Raw genomic sequence first — 5,420 nt, forward strand, 5'->3', positions numbered from 1 at the left:
CAATATACAATTGTCATTCTTAACTCCTAAACAAAAGAAGGTAAAATCTTAACTAATCTATTATTACTCCATGAACTACATGCTTTTAACAATATTTTGATATTGTTAATGGTTTACAGATCAGACGAAATGGCAAGGAAGTGCAAAACTTTTGACGAACTGAACCTTAACTCAGGATTTTGCAAAATAAGAGCACGAGTAAGCAGACTATGGATATCACGGTTTAAGGAAAGACTCTTTGGAACTGAGATGATATTAATTGATGAAAAGGTAAAATTTATTTGTTTAGGCTATTGAAATTAAAATTCAAGTTTCATTGTTTGATAATTTTAAATGTTTTTGTTGCTACAAATAATTAGCACTATTTTGACAAAAACAAAGTTGTTATCTTTTTGAGATTTTCAAGGTTGTTGATAGGAAAACCAAATTCATGCTAAAATCGATAAAGTTTTGCAAAAGGACTTTGACACAAAATTGAAACAAGGAGAAGTTTATTATTTTGAAAATTTTGAGGTAAAGGCAGCCCCATTTAAATTTCAACCTGTGAGATTCAACTTCACAATATCATTCAAAAAAGAAACAGTCGTGACAACTTCAAAGGAAGACAAATCAATATTCAGGCACCACAAATTTTCATTTGTTGAATTTGAAGAATTCATGGAGAAAAAAGATTATTATGTCAAAGCGATCAACACAGTTGGTATGTTATTAATTACTTAAAGTTTTGTTTTGTACATGTATTTTTTGTAATAACATTTTCTACTCAACAGATTTTGTAGGGCTTTTAAAAAAAGTATCAGCTCAAAGCCCATATGGTTTCAGAGATGTTACACTAATGAATGAGAGGTAACATACGAAGAAAAAAAATAATTCGACAATTTTTTTTACAAAATAAATTCTTATTTCTGATCTCTTTTCTCCTTTTGCAGGAACTATGAACTGGATATTGCTCTATGGGGTGAAGATTCAGAAAAAATTGCTGCACTAAACAATTCTAATGGAATTGTCATAGTCATATTAACGTCACTCTATATGAAAAAATTGGACGTATGCAAATTATTCAATAATACTCGATGTTTATATGTCTAATTTTATTATTTTAAAAAACTTAATTTTTATTATTATCTAATTTGACTCCATAGCTGTCTTTAAAGCATCCGTCACATCAGCAACACAAGTATACTTCAATTTGGATATCCCTCAGTCTAATGAAATGAGAAAGAGGTAAAAATAATCTAATATGTTTATTATTTAATAATTAATATATATTGACACATAAATCTAATCTAATGCAAGTTTGAGACCAAAAACATTCAAATAGAGTTTGAGGAACATAAAGAAGGTGAACCTACTTCACTTTTGGAAGTACTTAGTAAGGACAGAGTCACCATCATGACGACCTAATTAAATTAGGCAAGGAAAGATGCAACCAAGGTTAGTTTGTAATGTTGGAATTACGCATAAAGACGATGCAAAAAAAGTTATTTATTTCATTATTTAAATATTGATTTTAGAAAAAGTCATTCACTTGCAAAGCAAGATTAAGTAAAAGCTTTTGGAAATCGTTGGAACTACAAATCTTGCAAAAATGCATCTTTGTCAAACATGTGAAAACGGGGATGAACCATGCATACCAAGGAATGTAAAACTACTTACAATGAACCATCGAGAGGTAAACAAATTGAATTTTCAAAAACACATAAAATTTATATATTACTAATCTTCTCAATTATGTTTTCTTTTTTTATGCATAGGTACTATCTTAAACTTTGTGTGCAAGATGAAACAAATCAAACAAAGATTTGTTGTTTTTGGAAATAGAGCGAATACATAGTGCAACAACCATTTGACAAAATTAAAAAGATGAATTTAAAAGGCGAGTAAATATACAATTATTTAATGATACCAAGTATAATTTTTTTGGAAAATATATATTAATGCATTTCAATTTCTATAATGAGGGGCAATGATTGGGATGAAATTAAAGGAGAACTAGAGAAAAATACTTGGAAAGACATACATCTTCAAAGTTGTGATAAACGAAAGTACAGTATGCATGAAATGTATCCAACATTTAGTGTAAACAATGTCTTGGAAGAAGAAACTGATAAAAAAAAAAACAAAATATATTGACCCAAACAATGACCCCAATCCATCGAAAGGGTAATAATCTTTTAAACTAATTTTCTTTTTAACCGTTGTTCAATTTTATTTTCATATATAAGTAAAACTTACATGTCAAAAATACAGGAAAATGGATCAAATAGAAAGAAAAAAATAAGAACAAAATCCTACAGGATGAGGTCTCACCAACAAAAAGAACCGGAAAGCTCTTAGAATCACAATGAGCGGATGGGTAATAGGATTTTAGTGTTTTCAGAGGTATAATTTTCTTCAATGAACAATGGAGAAAATAATTTGACATTTTTATTTGCTTATAAATTATGTTTTTACATGTCTTTTACAAGTTAATTTGGTTTTTCTTCATTATGTGAATGATATTACGATTTCAAATTTATTTATGTCAATGCTATTATAATTTCAGAGATCTAATAGTTGGAATAACTGACAAAAACAATAAAAGAGGATGAATCAAATCAGATAATGAAATGATAAAGAACAACATAATTCATACTAGAAAGAATATATGGAGAAATCTAACCTTTCTCCCTGTTAAAGCATAAAATAAATTAGATCCTCCATTTCATTCTTGCTCCAACCAAAATATGAGAAAGTGAAGTCTTCTTTAGAGCTTTACTTGCATAATTTTTGATAGAAGACCAAAAATTGGATTGAAATTGGAAGTTGTATTTGCCTCTCTATATTGATATGAGGGGTATAACATGTTGAAAGGCCCTACTTCTTGCAGTAGCCTAGGTAGCCAATCTGATTAAGACAAGCAAAATAAAAAGTCAGCCATCTCTTAAGAACTTCTAAAGATACTAGATTGTGATAGTGAATCAAACAAGAAGGCAATTGAATTGAACTCGACAGATGGCCATCACAGTATGCAGTCATCAGTTTCCTCAGCTGAGTACTTCTTTTGATCCTAAAGAAAACTTCATTTTCATCCTAAATTAACACAGAGTCGGTTCGAATTACCATGACTTTCACTAGAGATACAACAAGCACCAAAGTTCAAAGAAGACAGCCCTGACACTAGCAAGCAATAACCTTTCCAATATGTAGTTTTAATATAAAAAAATGGATTTCAAATAACCCCAGCAATGGTATTTGCTAAGTTTCCTAATGTGCAGCTTTCAAATATTTGTTAGACAGCTGCTAACTAATTTTGCTATAATGAGAAAACCCAGACTGCACCTGATCTCTAATGCCAACGAGATATCTGCAGAGACAGGGAGATTTAAGCTATTTATCAAAGATTCTAAGACAAAAGATGTGTGCAAGTCAATGCTATGTACAATCCTGAGAAATGTGTATTTGTTATTAGATAACATTTGAGAAATGACGAAAAGATGTTTGCAGGTTTCATTCTCTCAGTTGTCTCTAACATTTGAGGCAAAACATTGGTTAAAAACCACAACAAGAACAGTTCAATAAAACGATGCAAATAAGCAGATAAATGAAACCTGCAAGGTGCAATAGATTTATTCCAGCCGAACATCACATGTGAACCTAATATGCTGTGATTGGATGATTACTATTTGTCTCGAATTTCTATGAGAATGTAGACAAGTGTAGTACGCAACTTATGATGGATAGGATGATGTTTAGATATCACCTTACACTCCTATAATATTACTTATCAGTATCCACCCAACCCTCCTATTTTTGTCAGCACTCAACAGGCACAAATATACAAATTAGCAAAAAACTGACAAAAATATTGGTAAAGAAAGATAGAATTACAAACCATTCTCCAAGCTAAATCTTCCGGACCCCCGAAAAAATTTGGATTTGGAATATAGAAAATGCCCGAGTAATCAAAAATTTGAGAACATATCTAATCGGTAAAAGTTTGGTCTAAATTAAAGCCATCCCATCGAACCTGGATTATCTGAGAAAGAGCACAAAATACACTTACAAATTAATAATAAAAATGTGAATGCCACGACTTTGTTGGTTCAGCTTTTCCACATACAAAGCTAGAAGTACCTTATCCATCAATACATTGCCTATGTTGCATCCTCTGGCTTTCAAAGTTATTCTAGATTTCCTTTTTAGAATTTCTCCATTTTCTTCTACTTGGATCCGATGTATTGTTTTCTCATCAAGAGCTTACTAGCAGTCCTCATAGAAATATGGCAAGTGGGTCAACTTTAACTTGCATTCATGGCAAACAGCTAACATTTATGATTTTCAATGAATTACCACACAGGCCCCTATACAAATAACAAGAACTTAAGAAGTCAGATTACGCATAATGCCCATTTTGAGTAAGGCAAATTTGAGTGGCAAAAATGCGAACAGGTATTGTAACACTTCATTCCAATATATTAGCCTCAAAATTTTACCAGTTAACATATAAAGAACAACAAAAAAAACATTAATATAGTCACTTCTATCTACTCCGACTCACGCCATAACTCTAACCATGGGACACATCATTCTTGAGAAGCAACAGAAGACTCACCATTAGATTGTTCTGAATCTGAAATGCCAACCATCTTCTGAATTGAATCAACATCCCCAGCTTCAGAGAGCGTGTGTGTCCGAAGAGTAACTGCGTCCTTGCTGCGTATGAGAAAATTATAGATCAATATAGATAACCTAGGATGGCTCAATTAGATTGTACAAGAGTTCCAGCAAAGGACCATACTCTGTAACTCCAAATATCTCCTTGATGATTAAGGAGTTCTCCCTTGAACGTAATGCGGCGGTGATCCACAATCCCCAACAAAAGGAATCATTTCAATATGTGATATACACAGAAGATGCTTTTCAGTTCAATGTCGTCCAAAATAAACTAAATCAAGCAACTCAAGAATGAAAACCAAGATCCAGTATCCACGACGGAGTGTGGCTTTGAACACAGCTTGAGCACATTTACTCAGAATGAGTTGTTAGGGGAATCTAACTACAAGAAAATGACATCTCTACACAAGGACCAAACTATTAATTAAAATTTCAACTACTATGGTCTATGGCCAAATTGATAGAGTCCAATAAGTTTTATCAATATAATTACAAACTTCAAAAGCCAGATGTAGTGACTTGATTCCCTGGTGGTGCCTTTGCACGAGCCAGTTCACTGTTCGCTGATTAGGAATAATCTCTCATCCTACAAGAACTAAAAGTATAATGGCAAAGAAAATAATAAGGTTAATAACACCCCCAGATAATAAGATTATGCAAGATCATATTTATCTCCTAAACTTTGCATCGATATCTGTGAGGAAAATCGTCAAGGATGTCGTGTGCCTAACACATTTTGACTTTTTAAGCTTCCTACTTTTGAC

The 5,420-nt window shown here is 32.0% G+C and overlaps 1 long non-coding RNA gene across 1 annotated transcript; it reads right to left on the minus strand.

Moving 5' to 3' along the window:
- Positions 1 to 4,054: 4,054 nt before the first annotated feature.
- Positions 4,055 to 4,828, minus strand: LOC147505496 (uncharacterized). The gene is made up of 3 exons (XR_015220612.1): positions 4,781 to 4,828; positions 4,595 to 4,695; positions 4,055 to 4,343 (listed from the first exon to the last, which is right to left on the minus strand). It is a non-coding gene; the product is annotated as an uncharacterized LOC147505496 (long non-coding RNA).
- Positions 4,829 to 5,420: the final 592 nt, after the last annotated feature.

This window comes from Coptis chinensis, chromosome 4 (assembly GCF_015680905.1).
Source record: "Coptis chinensis isolate HL-2020 chromosome 4, ASM1568090v1, whole genome shotgun sequence".
Taxonomy (NCBI): Eukaryota; Viridiplantae; Streptophyta; class Magnoliopsida; order Ranunculales; family Ranunculaceae; genus Coptis; species Coptis chinensis.